Here is a 12867-nt window from a genome sequence, read left to right as displayed (position 1 = left end):
TGGTGATGTGACACGTAGTGTGGGTCAGTCTAGTCTGGTTTGTAGTAGCTAGCCTAACCATCCACACTGGCCTTCCATCAACAACAGCAGCATCTTCATCAGACATCAGGTCTATAGTTGCGGTCTTCCACAGGTTCTGTGTTGGTTTGTGCAACCCTGGACCTGGTCTCCAGCAACTGCAAAACATGACAGTAAATTAACCACTAAAACTCAGAGAGGAGTATAGTAAAATTCTGGGGGGGAAAAGCTTAACCGGTTTCTTAACTTACCTGTCTCTTTCTCTGACGGTTCTGTGTGATGTTCTTCATAGTGTTTCTTTTCTGGGCCTTTTCAGACTGAGCCAAAGAATACTTCCTCAGCAAAGTCTCACAAAATAAAATACATCTTGCGACCTGCCAAATAATACATTAATAATATATAGTTAATGCCAATAAAAGTAAAACAATTCAATTAAAATGTATTTGTATAGCGCTTTTCACAATACATATTCAGGGTTTTTCCTGGGTCAAAAATGGTCTTCGGTGGTGGCTGACAGACATGGTCATCTATACACACACATACGCACGGTAAAAAAAAATACCCTACCCACTTGATCTGCAAGCGCAATACTGACAATAAATTTGAAATAAATTCAAAAAAAGTTTGTAACTTTTGCTTATTTTGATACCTTGATGTTTGTTTTTGTTCCTCATTTTTACACTATTTACTGATAATTGTTTTGGTATATAATCATATCAATATTAAAAAAAATAGTATTAAAAATATGAACAAATAGCCTAATTTTCTGCCATATACAATCAGCTAGCTAACAACAAATTTGTTCTGGGTTCACCTCACTCCAGTCTAAACTAAATGATTTTAGGCTATTTATTTTACTACACATTGTCCACATAAATAAGCTGAAAGACTGTTGATAATTAAAAATAATTCTTACTATCCACTCTTGCTAAAGTGGGTAAGCACACTTGTGTTCTCATTTCAGGTGTTGTTCTGAGTAAATTATTAAACTAATTCGTTAGTTCAGTGTTGGACAGATCAGTTCTAACCAGTCGTTAAAATGATTCGGTTCAAAGGAGTCATAATGTGGCGAATCGGACATTAGCAGACGCGTTGTGTGTGAATCCCGTCTGTTAGAACATCGCGAAAGATTTGTCAACACACAGAAAACACTTCATAACCGGATAGGATTTGTTTCCTGTTTATTGAAAGTATGCTTTATGTCAGCTGGTCAGAGAATCAGTCAATGTTTTTTGAGCGCATTTCACACCCAGCGGTAATTAAAGGAAGACGTCTGATAGCGCCACGTCTGATAGCGTCACGTGCAACATGGATTCGGCCTTCCGACCTTTTGATTTTGATTAACGTAAAATGTGAAACATTAGAAAGCTAAGAATGCTTATTTTGAAGACAGAGAGAGTGCGAGCGAGGGATGAGCTCACTGGTCATTCTCTCTGTCACTCAGTTAACGCAAGCGCAGCAGTTATCTGTTCTACATCACTCATAAATCACAATAACTCAACAAATAAGGCTTTGGCGGGACAAAAATTTGTTTTGGCGGCCGGCAAAAAATTTTCAATGTAGAAAAAACCCTGATATTGTTTCAAAGCAACTTCACAGAAAACGCATGCGTCTACATTACAGAAAAAAACAGAGAATATTAAAATAATGACAACATTTTTAAGATTACCTTTTACACATTCAGGGTCAACATCTGTAAAAGTTCTTCAGGATCATGGATCCAAAACTTCTGGATCATGAGGGGGGAAGAAACATGCACACACACAAATGAATATTAATTTGTTTGATAAAACATTAATATTAATTATCAACTTACGGACATGGACTTGCAAAACATACTCACCAGGCCCATACAAAAACTTTACAGTAGATCCAAAATCCTGGTTTGCCTATAATTCTTCAGAGTCCAAGTATGGTGTTTTCCTGTCCTCTCTGCTGAATGAGTAACGTTACATGATCTCAGATTACTCATTCCAAAGCTCTGTTACATTTTATGACAAGCTTGATCTTAAAACTAGCTGACAGTAGGGATGGGCATTATGACCATATAATTATACATACATGAGAAATTTTATTTTACAATAACGATATCACAATATATATATATATATATTTTGATGGATATTTTATTAAAATGCTACAGAATAATACTGCTTTAAAAGTCTTCACTGTATGATATTCAATTAATTAATATCACTTGATTCTAAAAGAAGCAGAAGGTCTTCTCTATTCTTTTGTTTTATTAAAATTATGACAAAGCTGCAGCCCCTTTAAGAACTGATGCACATAATGACGCATCCGGGTTTCCCCACGTTAACTTGAACTGTTTAACTTACTTAAGACATAACTGACTGTTTAAATCAAGTGAATACCTCACATGACAAGGTTTCTGAGATAATTGTGTGCATTTTACAGAAAGATAATTGATTTCGGGATCGCCTGCTGTCTGAGAGAGGCTTATTTTAACACATGCATGTCCCGTTCATTATTCTACATTCATGCATGTTTCCTTGTCAAAATGTCAAAAAGTTTTAGTACAGTCAGTGCTGCGTTATATACGCTATATTCCCATTCCGCGATATAAAACGGTAATGTTAAAGGTCCCATGGCATGGCATTTTTCTATTATTTTATAATGTTTCCTGAGCTGTACTTATATTGTTAGTATGACTTTTACATCATAAAATGTCATAATTTAGAAATAAAAGGCATTTTTTCTATACTGCTGTTTGCCCTGTGGCTGAATGCCCTGCTTCAAGAGGCGTGTCTGCTGTGAGACTTCAGTAAAAACACCCACTGTTGTGATTGGCTGACATCTTTGCATTTTATATGAGCGGAGGGGGCGTGGTTTATCGAGGCACGAGCAGGCACGAGTCTGCCAGGGAGACGGATGGACCTGAGTTCACTTCACATCAGTTCTCAGCATGTCTGAACTGTTTTAGTTACAGCATATACTTTAGGTTATTAGTCTATTTCTAGTCGGAGGGACTGTCACTCATGTCAGAAAGTTAGTAACTTTAGTAAATTATGGATCAGCGCTGACTGGAGACGCGAACCGTTTAGAACGATTCAGTCCGATTTGGTGAACTGATTCGGTTCACTAAAAAGAACTGGTTCAAAAGAAAGATCGTTCGCGAACCGGACATCACTAATGTATCAGAGACTGAGCTCAGCGATTGCTAACAAAGTTATTTATAGTAACTACTGAGTTATGAGAGCGCTGTCAGTCAGCGCGAGTTTATTGTGTTTGTATCTGAGAGTTCTGAATAAACACGAGTCCCAGTCACACCGAGTCCGTCTCTTCATCATTATTCTACCAACTTTGTAACACATGCAAAGTACCATTACAGCTGTCGAGATGAACGAGTTAAAAGTAAGTGTTGATAATAGCATTATTTTTAAAATAAAATAAAAGCGTCAGTGACGCGCGTTGAGTACACAGCGCAAACAAAGACACAACAGCAGTAATCGGATGTAATCCAGTTTATTGTGGGGAAAGCTGGCTAGCCCGGATATGCTCAAGCTTACCCCCCTTCTGCTTAATCTCACGCCGCGTTTGGTGCCTCCGCTGTGGGCCAGATGCAGTACTGTGGGTCGGGGATGTTGAAGGCCGAGCTTCGGCGTGTGTGAGGTTTATCTCTGCTGATGTTGAGCAGAAACTCATGACTGTATGCACATTTTAGAACCGATAGACGCGACGAGGACGTACAAAAACACTGACTCACAAGATATAAAACACGAAAACACCGTTCTGTCTGGAGAGAGAGAAGCCGCATTGTGTGCACGAATAATAAATAATTAGCTACACATCAGAAATCACTGATCACAGATCAGAAGGAACTGAAAAAAGACTTCTGTTTTCATTTGTACATCCAAACACTGAGAAACTGCCAGCGTTCACTCGTTCACAAGCAATGATGCAATGATCTCTCGACGAGCGTTTGCATGGGCGTGCCAGATTCTCTGGGCGGAGGAAAGGGAGGAAACCGTGCCTGCTTGGACGTCAAACCAGGAGACTTCAGGATTGGCTAGTCTGGCCTGTCATTTTCTCAAAGGCAGAGAAAGACAGCCACAACTCGGTTTTACACCGATCAACATTTCTATCCACTTGGGGACAATATTCAGGCTAGGGGAACTCATATTAATGTTGAAAAACCTCATAAAATGAAAATTTCATGCCATGGGACCTTTAACGTTTACAGCAAAATCACTAACAATAGTCAGTATCATCAGATCGCCATAACACCCAGCCCTAGCTTAACAGTATTACAACAAAACACAGAAACAGAATATGTAACGTTAAGTTAATCACGATTAGCATATGACTTTAATGCACTAACGTTATATCTTGATAAGCAGTAGAAAAAATATAAAGGGATTTAACGTTACGTTACCTTCTGCCGTCTGCTGTCCGCCATTGAAACCTTAGTCTGTTCGTATTCATGTTTTTTCGTTCTCAGTCGACATCCCACAATCAAAATTCGTCCAAAATAAGATTTTAACAGGTTTAAAATGATCCATGCAATGCCATTAATGGACAGAAGAAGCCGTCCTGTTGAAGATTAGACGCCGCGATCGCGTCGCGTCCCCGCGAGCCACGAGCAACGACAACGGGTGTATAATTCAAACGGAAGGCGCGCACTGCCATTGGCCAGATTTCTGGATGACGTTCAGATTGACCAATCACGCTCAAAAGAACACGGAAAGACAGCAAATAGCCTGGCAAATATAGAAAAAAAAACTTGTTTTAAACAACAGTTAGAAAATGTGTATATTTATTTTTATTTGCTGTTATATTTAATTAATTGGTCAAATGGTGTTTTGTGGTGTGGGCAGAGGCTTGAAAGTTTCAACCTGGAGAGCAGTGCAGATTTGTACTCTTTAAAAACAATTATTGTTTGATATTTAGTTTGCTATATATTTTGTTATATTTGTATCCAGAATTGAATGTAAAACCAGTTTGAATGTAAAAATACACCTTCACTGTAAAACAGAAAATTAAAGTAAAATATCTTAATTTAAATAAGGAAAAATCTGTAAACTAATAGTGTTTTCTCTAAAACGTTTAATGTAAATTTCTGTGAAGTTTTTTAACTTTATTTGACTTAAGATATTTGACTTATTTTACGGTTTTTGTTTTGCAGCTGTAGCTGCTGTTTTTTTTAAGGTTTTTATTCTTACAGTGTAAATATAAAACTAAATATAGCTGCAAGCAGCCATTAACGGGGCCAAGCGCAACAGAAGCAAACAAGGAAGATAGCAGCAGACCAACTGAAAAAATTAGTAAAGACATTTGAAGCAAAACCGTTAAAACACCACATTAAAACATTGAGTTGTATAGTGCCAATGTCATGTTTTGTTCTATTATAGCGCCACCAAGAGGCACAATCCTACAATTTTTTTTTGTGTCATCGGAGTGAGCCCATACATGTGTGTGTCAATTTTGGTGAAAATATCTCATTTCGTTTTGGAGTTATAGACATTTATATGAAAAAACATGTAAAAAGTGACTGACACTTGACTTTGATTGGATTTTACAACCCCTTCCCAGCGGGCACCTTGATGTCAATTTGACGTCAAATATGAGTCAAGACTTGACCAATATACTGTACACACCATTTTAAATTCAGTTTGGACAGCAATTTCTTCCAGTGTTAATTAGGTGAAAATCGGAAGTTAATCCCACACTAAAATTGATTTTATGGATATGTTGGCCAAAATTTTTGACGTTCAATTTACATCAAATCAATGTCATGTTTTAGACATCAAATTGATGTCATATTGACATCACATTGATATCAATATTTAGTAATTATTTTTCTTTAAGTTTAAGTATTTTTTCTTAACTGAGGCCTCGAAACACGTCCATTTGGCATTTCCTTTCGAACTGTGTTGGATTTGTAACATATTTCACATGAATCAATGTTTTAAAATCGTTGTGTTTGCAAAAACAACAATAAAAAAATCTTAAATGATAAAAGTGCCACAATTGTCCCACTATCATGTGGAGGAGTGGGATTTTGCATTAAAATGTAATGTGTTAATTATAAATGCTTATGTTTGTAAATGCTGCGTGACTTTGACGTGTTTTAATGGGCGTGCGCATTGAACATTCAACTCGATTTCAAACACTGGAGCGCGCAGAGTTGCCATGGAAACGGCGCAGCAAGCAACAGCTGACAACCAACCGACAAGCCGCAAAGCTCCCTCTGTCGCTGTTGTTTTTTACTGCTTTCAGGTGAGTTTAGTCTGTAAAGTTACACAAATAATACACACAACTGTTCCAGACCCCTTTCTTACGTGTAATTGACGCTTCTGTTGAATATTTACTTTATAGAAATGTAACTTTAGCGTCTTCGAAGTTCATTAGCATCTCAACCGCCTCAGAACAGGTAAGTTAACGTTAACGTAAGCTCTTGTTTATAAAAGTTTGGACTTTTAATCAAATATTTATGGTAGATGACAGGTTTTGCTGCCAATTGAATGGGTCATTAGAAGTTGGCTAATTAATTTACAGTAACGTCTGGTAACGTTAAATGTTAATCGATGACATCACTTAACTTACACAGAAAAAAATGCGATCGCGAAAATTGTCTGCAACTGGTTAAAATATTGATAAAAATGTTCTGTGATTTCAGGAAGGACAAAATAACCCCTCTACAACTGAGGGGAAGCTCTCAAGATCCCAACATGTCTGAAGGAAGCAGCTGACAGAGAAGTAGGAAACACAGGTGAACTGAAGAAGTTAATTAATCTCATATCCATTTTAACAATATTTTTCACCTATCACATACATCTATCTTCTCTTTATTTTCTCATATTAAATGTTTTATTTATTTAATTCATTTTAGAAGGCTTTGACATCCAAATATAAGTGACGCTTTATGAACAATATTAAATGAATAAGTAACTAAAAACATAAATTCTGATACCCTAAGAATAACAGAAATATGTTCTGTATTAAACTTTCTCTTTTCTGAGAAAGATTTTTTTTTTACCTTTCTTTCTCACATTTCACCTCTGCTGTAGCTTCTATCCTTTTAATACACCTGGCATTGTATACTAAATATTGTTTGCTCTGTGATAAATTGTTTATGTTGATGCTTTCCAGGTTGAAGCCCTGCACCGTAGCAGAGTTGGAGTGGATCTCCTATTGGACATCTCTTAAGGTGCTATGAACCATGTGACAAGTAAGTGAAACCTCAAACATACACATTCAAAAGTTTGGTGTTGGTGTTGTATATCTTTTAAAAAAGTCTCTAATGCCCACCAAGACTGCATTTATTTGATTAAAAGTACAGTAAAGACAATAACATTGTGAAAGAATATTAAAACAGCTGTTTTCTAATTTGAATATATTTTAAAGTGTAATTTATTCCTGTGATCAAAGCTGTATTTTCAGCATCATTACTCCAGTCTTCAGTGTCACATGATCCTTCAGAAATCATACGAATGATTTGCTGCTCAGTTATTATTAATAATGGAAACAGATGTGCTGCTTAATATTGATTTTTTTATTCAACAACATTTATTAAAAATAGAAATCTGATACTACATTAGTCCACTAAGACCTTTGTTCATCTTCGGAACACAAATTAAGATATTTTTTTTTAAATCCAATGGCTCAGAAAGGCCTCCATTCACGAAGCACCATGACGCATGGACGAGAATATGACGTAGAGTCGTCGTTCGGGCACGCTTTAGCACCATTTGAGCACTCTAAGCCAAGACCTAAAGCACAATCAATGTAGAATTCAGCAGCTTAGATATGGCGCGTCTTCCTCTGCTTGTAAACAAAGCTCCTCGCTTTCGGCTCTACGTCATATTCTCGCGCATGCGTCGTGGTGCTTCACGAGTTCACGTCAGAGGCCTAGACGGAACACAAGAACTTGTGTTTACTTCTGAAATAGTGCAGCAGGTGCTACAGTAGCCTACTGTAGTTAACTAGTCATGTATTATTAGAATGGCAGCACAACACAGAAAGTATAACACTAGCTTTAGAGAGTTTAAATTACTTTGTGAATAAATGATGAACAAGTGATGGTTGCTGAAAATAGTATTTATGCTTTAAATGCTGTGAAACACGTAATACAATATTTGCTCCATCTTCATTCAGGTGCTGTACAGCAGTCAAGCCCAGCATCTTCAGAGGCTGATATAAACAAATCATATGGAGAACTATATCTGCTCCTGACAGATATGGGGGAATGGGCAGCGATTGATCTGTATTCAGATTTGGTGTACATTTATCTACATCAATCATCTTTTCCATGCTGTTTTAATTTGCTTTACATTGTCTCTTGATACAAAATCCTGTATTGTGTGTACCAAAATGCATTAGTATTTTTTACATATAAGCCTGATTAATAAATTGTTCTTGCATTATTACTTTTGGGTCATTATTTTGGTGGTCAAGAAGACATCAATGTGTGGATGTCAAATTGACATCAAGTTTTTGACATCAATTTGATTTGCATTTTTGACCTGTTTTTTGACGTCAATGTTTGATGTCAATTTGACGTCGTTTTGACATCAATTGCCCGCTGGGTTACTATCAATATTTTGACATTTGGGCATTGACATATAGCTATCGACCTATGTTTTCGATTTTCTGGCGCTGGTTTCGTCTCGATCGGACTAGCGGTTTCGAAGATATCAGCTAACGTTTTTTAAGTGCTAAATTACCGCGCTGCGCAAACCATACACTGAAACCTGGCAAGTCTGGTATCGTTGGACTTGGCAAGGATTCAGGAGACAAAAAAAGTTAGTCCCATGAAAATAAGTCAACCCCACTTAAAGTTATAGGCGTTTGAAAAAAAAAATTATCCACTAGGTGGCGCTGTTTTGAAACTTGTCAGGCTACTTCAGAACATCGTGCTGATGACCCATACCGAGTTTCGTAAAAATCCGTTCATGCGTTCATAAAATACAGCATTTTAGTACATAATTCAAAATGGCCGACAGTCAAAATGGCCGATATGGTAAAATTGGATATCATACGACTCGGCATGCCGTCCTGAATCTAACGAGACCACTTTTATGATTTTTGGACAAACAATTCAGAAGTTATAAGCAAAAATAGCCATTTTTCGTATCTCTGGACCAGTAGGTGGCGCTGCGCTCAAACGCTGCATGTTGCCTCAGGTCATGCTTGTGATGACTTGTACCAAGTTTGGTTTGAATACAATAAAGCGTTGCGGAGATATTGCCTCAAGTGTGTTTTTTCAAGCTTTACGTAAAATTTGTTTGCGTGTTAATCAAAAACGATTTAACGAATCAACTTGAATTCCATGTTTTTTTGTCAACCCTGTCTGGAGATGTTCTGGTTCAATTTTGGTGTAAATCGGACCAACGGCCTAGGAGGAGTTTGAAAAAGTTGGGTTTTGGTTAATTCAAAATGGCGGGAACATTGTAATGACGGAAATGACTTCATAGGGTGCGTTCGAATCGGCTTAAACCAATAAATCGAAAGAAAAAAAGATTTTGTTTCTAGCCCTTATGGTTCAAAAGTTATTAGCAAAAACATGAGTCAAACTTTGGACAGGTGGTGGCGCTAGAGAGATTGATTTAGAGACTCCAAAATTGGTGTGGGTACTATTGGTAATAACCTCTATCAGAGTACCAAATTTCACAACTTTCCCGCAAGCGGTTCTATGGGCTGCCATAGACTTCCATGGCGGAATAATAATAATAATAATAATAAATATAGCTGCAAGCAGCCATTAACGGGGCCAAGCGCAACAGAAGCAAACAAGGAAGATAGCAGCAGACCAACTGAAAAAATGAGTAAAGACATTTGAAGCAAAACCGTTAAAACACCACATTAAAACATTGAGTTGTACAGTGCCAATGTCATGTTTTGTTCTATTATAGCGCCACCAAGAGGCACAATCCTACAATTTTTTTTATGTGTCATCGGATTGAGCCCATACATGTGTGTGTCAATTTTGGTGAAAATATCTCATTTCGTTTTGGAGTTATAGACATTTATATGAAAAAACATGTAAAAAATGACTGACACTTGACTTTGATTGGATTTTACTACCCCTTACTATCAATATTTTGACATTTGGGCATTGACGTATAGCTATCGACCTATGTTTCCGATTTTCTGGCGCTCGTTTCGTCTCGATCGGACTAGCGGTTTCGAAGATATCAGCTAATGTTTTTTAAGCGCTAAATTACCGCGCTGCACAAACCATACGCTGAAACCTGGCAAGTCTGGTATCGTTGGACTTGGCAAGGATTCAGGAGACAAAAAAAGTTAGTCCCATGAAAATAAGTCAACCCCACTTAAAGTTATAGGCGTTTGAAAAAAAAAATTATCCACTAGGTGGCGCTGTTTTGAAACTTGTCAGGCTACTTCAGAACATCGTGCTGATGACCCATACCGAGTTTCGTAAAAATCCGTTCATGCGTTCATAAAATACAGCATTTTAGAACATAATTCAAAATGGCCGACAGTCAAAATGGCCGATATGGTAAAATTGGATATCAGACGACTCGGCATGCCGTCCTGAATCTAACGAGATCACTTTTATGATTTTTGGACAAATAGTTCAGAAGTTATAAGCAAAAATAGCCATTTTTCGTATCTCCGGACCAGTAGGTGGCGCTGCGCCGAAACGCTGCATGTTGCCTCAAGTCATGCTTGTGATGACTTGTACCAAGTTTGGTTTGAATACGATAAAGCGTTGCGGAGATATTGGCTTAAGTGTGTTTTTTCAAGCATTACGTAAAATTTGTTTGCGTGTAAATCAAAAACGATTTAACGAATCAACTTGAATTCCATGTTTTTTTGTCAACACTGTCTGGAGATGATCTGGTTCAATTTTCGTGTAAATCGGACCAACGGCCTAGGAGGAGTTCGAAAAAGTTGGGTTTCGGTTAATTCAAAATGGCGGGAACATTGTAATGATGTAAATGACGTCATAGGGTGCGATCGAATCGGCTTAAACCAATAAATCGAAAGAAAAAAAGATTTTGTTTCTAGCCCTTATGGTTCAAAAGTTATTAGCAAAAACATGAGTCAAACTTTGGACAGGTGGTGGCGCTAGAGAGATTGATTTAGAGACTCCAAAATTGGTGTGGGTACTATTGGTAATAACCTCTATCAGTGTACCAAATTTCACAACTTTCCCGCAAGCGGTTCTATGGGCTGCCATAGACTTCCATGGCGGAATAATAATAATAATAATAATAATAAATATAGCTGCAAGCAGCCATTAACGGGGCCAAGCGCAACAGAAGCAAACAAGGAAGATAGCAGCAGACCAACTGAAAAAATGAGTAAAGACATTTGAAGCAAAACCGTTAAAACACCACATTAAAACATTGAGTTGTACAGTGCCAATGTCATGTTTTGTTCTATTATAGCGCCACCAAGAGGCACAATCCTACAATTTTTTTTATGTGTCATCGGATTGAGCCCATACATGTGTGTGTCAATTTTGGTGAAAATATCTCATTTCGTTTTGGAGTTATAGACATTTATATGAAAAAACATGTAAAAAATTACTGACACTTGACTTTGATTGGATTTTACTACCCCTTACTATCAATATTTTGACATTTGGGCATTGACGTATAGCTATCGACCTATGTTTCCGATTTTCTGGCGCTCGTTTCGTCTCGATCGGACTAGCGGTTTCGAAGATATCAGCTAATGTTTTTTAAGCGCTAAATTACCGCGCTGCACAAACCATACGCTGAAACCTGGCAAGTCTGGTATCGTTGGACTTGGCAAGGATTCAGGAGACAAAAAAAGTTAGTCCCATGAAAATAAGTCAACCCCACTTAAAGTTATAGGCGTTTGAAAAAAAAAATTATCCACTAGGTGGCGCTGTTTTGAAACTTGTCAGGCTACTTCAGAACATCGTGCTGATGACCCATACCGAGTTTCGTAAAAATCCGTTCATGCGTTCATAAAATACAGCATTTTAGAACATAATTCAAAATGGCCGACAGTCAAAATGGCCGATATGGTAAAATTGGATATCAGACGACTCGGCATGCCGTCCTGAATCTAACGAGATCACTTTTATGATTTTTGGACAAATAGTTCAGAAGTTATAAGCAAAAATAGCCATTTTTCGTATCTCTGGACCAGTAGGTGGCGCTGCGCCGAAACGCTGCATGTTGCCTCAAGTCATGCTTGTGATGACTTGTACCAAGTTTGGTTTGAATACGATAAAGCGTTGCGGAGATATTGGCTTAAGTGTGTTTTTTCAAGCATTACGTAAAATTTGTTTGCGTGTAAATCAAAAACGATTTAACGAATCAACTTGAATTCCATGTTTTTTTGTCAACACTGTCTGGAGATGATCTGGTTCAATTTTCGTGTAAATCGGACCAACGGCCTAGGAGGAGTTCGAAAAAGTTGGGTTTCGGTTAATTCAAAATGGCGGGAACATTGTAATGATGTAAATGACGTCATAGGGTGCGATCGAATCGGCTTAAACCAATAAATCGAAAGAAAAAAAGATTTTGTTTCTAGCCCTTATGGTTCAAAAGTTATTAGCAAAAACATGAGTCAAACTTTGGACAGGTGGTGGCGCTAGAGAGATTGATTTAGAGACTCCAAAATTGGTGTGGGTACTATTGGTAATAACCTCTATCAGTGTACCAAATTTCACAACTTTCCCGCAAGCGGTTCTATGGGCTGCCATAGACTTCCATGGCGGAATAATAATAATAATAATAATAATAATAAGAAATCTAACGATTACAATAGGTGCCTCCGCACCTTCGGTGCTTGGCCCCTAATAAGAAATCTAACGATTACAATAGGTGCCTCCGCACCTTCGGTGCTTGGCCCCTAAATATAGCTGCAAGCAGCCATTAACGGGGC

The 12867-nt window shown here is 37.7% G+C and overlaps 1 protein-coding gene and 1 long non-coding RNA gene across 2 annotated transcripts in view; one reads left to right on the top strand and one right to left on the bottom strand.

Moving 5' to 3' along the window:
* The window catches only part of LOC307127360 (uncharacterized protein), an 866317-nt gene that overhangs the window by 247964 nt on the left and 605486 nt on the right, over nt 1-12867 (bottom strand). The window lies entirely within an intron of this gene.
* Nucleotides 6191-7180, top strand: LOC307127446. Its single transcript, XR_013816642.1, has 4 exons — nt 6191-6255; nt 6355-6409; nt 6656-6748; nt 7129-7180. It is a non-coding gene; the product is annotated as an uncharacterized lncRNA (long non-coding RNA).

The sequence above is a fragment of the Gobio gobio genome (genome assembly GCF_949357685.1).
Source record: "Gobio gobio genome assembly, chromosome: 6".
In the NCBI taxonomy this organism is placed as follows: domain Eukaryota; kingdom Metazoa; phylum Chordata; class Actinopteri; order Cypriniformes; family Gobionidae; genus Gobio; species Gobio gobio.
The sequence above is the reverse complement of the archived record's forward strand: the minus strand, read 5'-3'. Positions and strand labels throughout refer to the sequence as shown.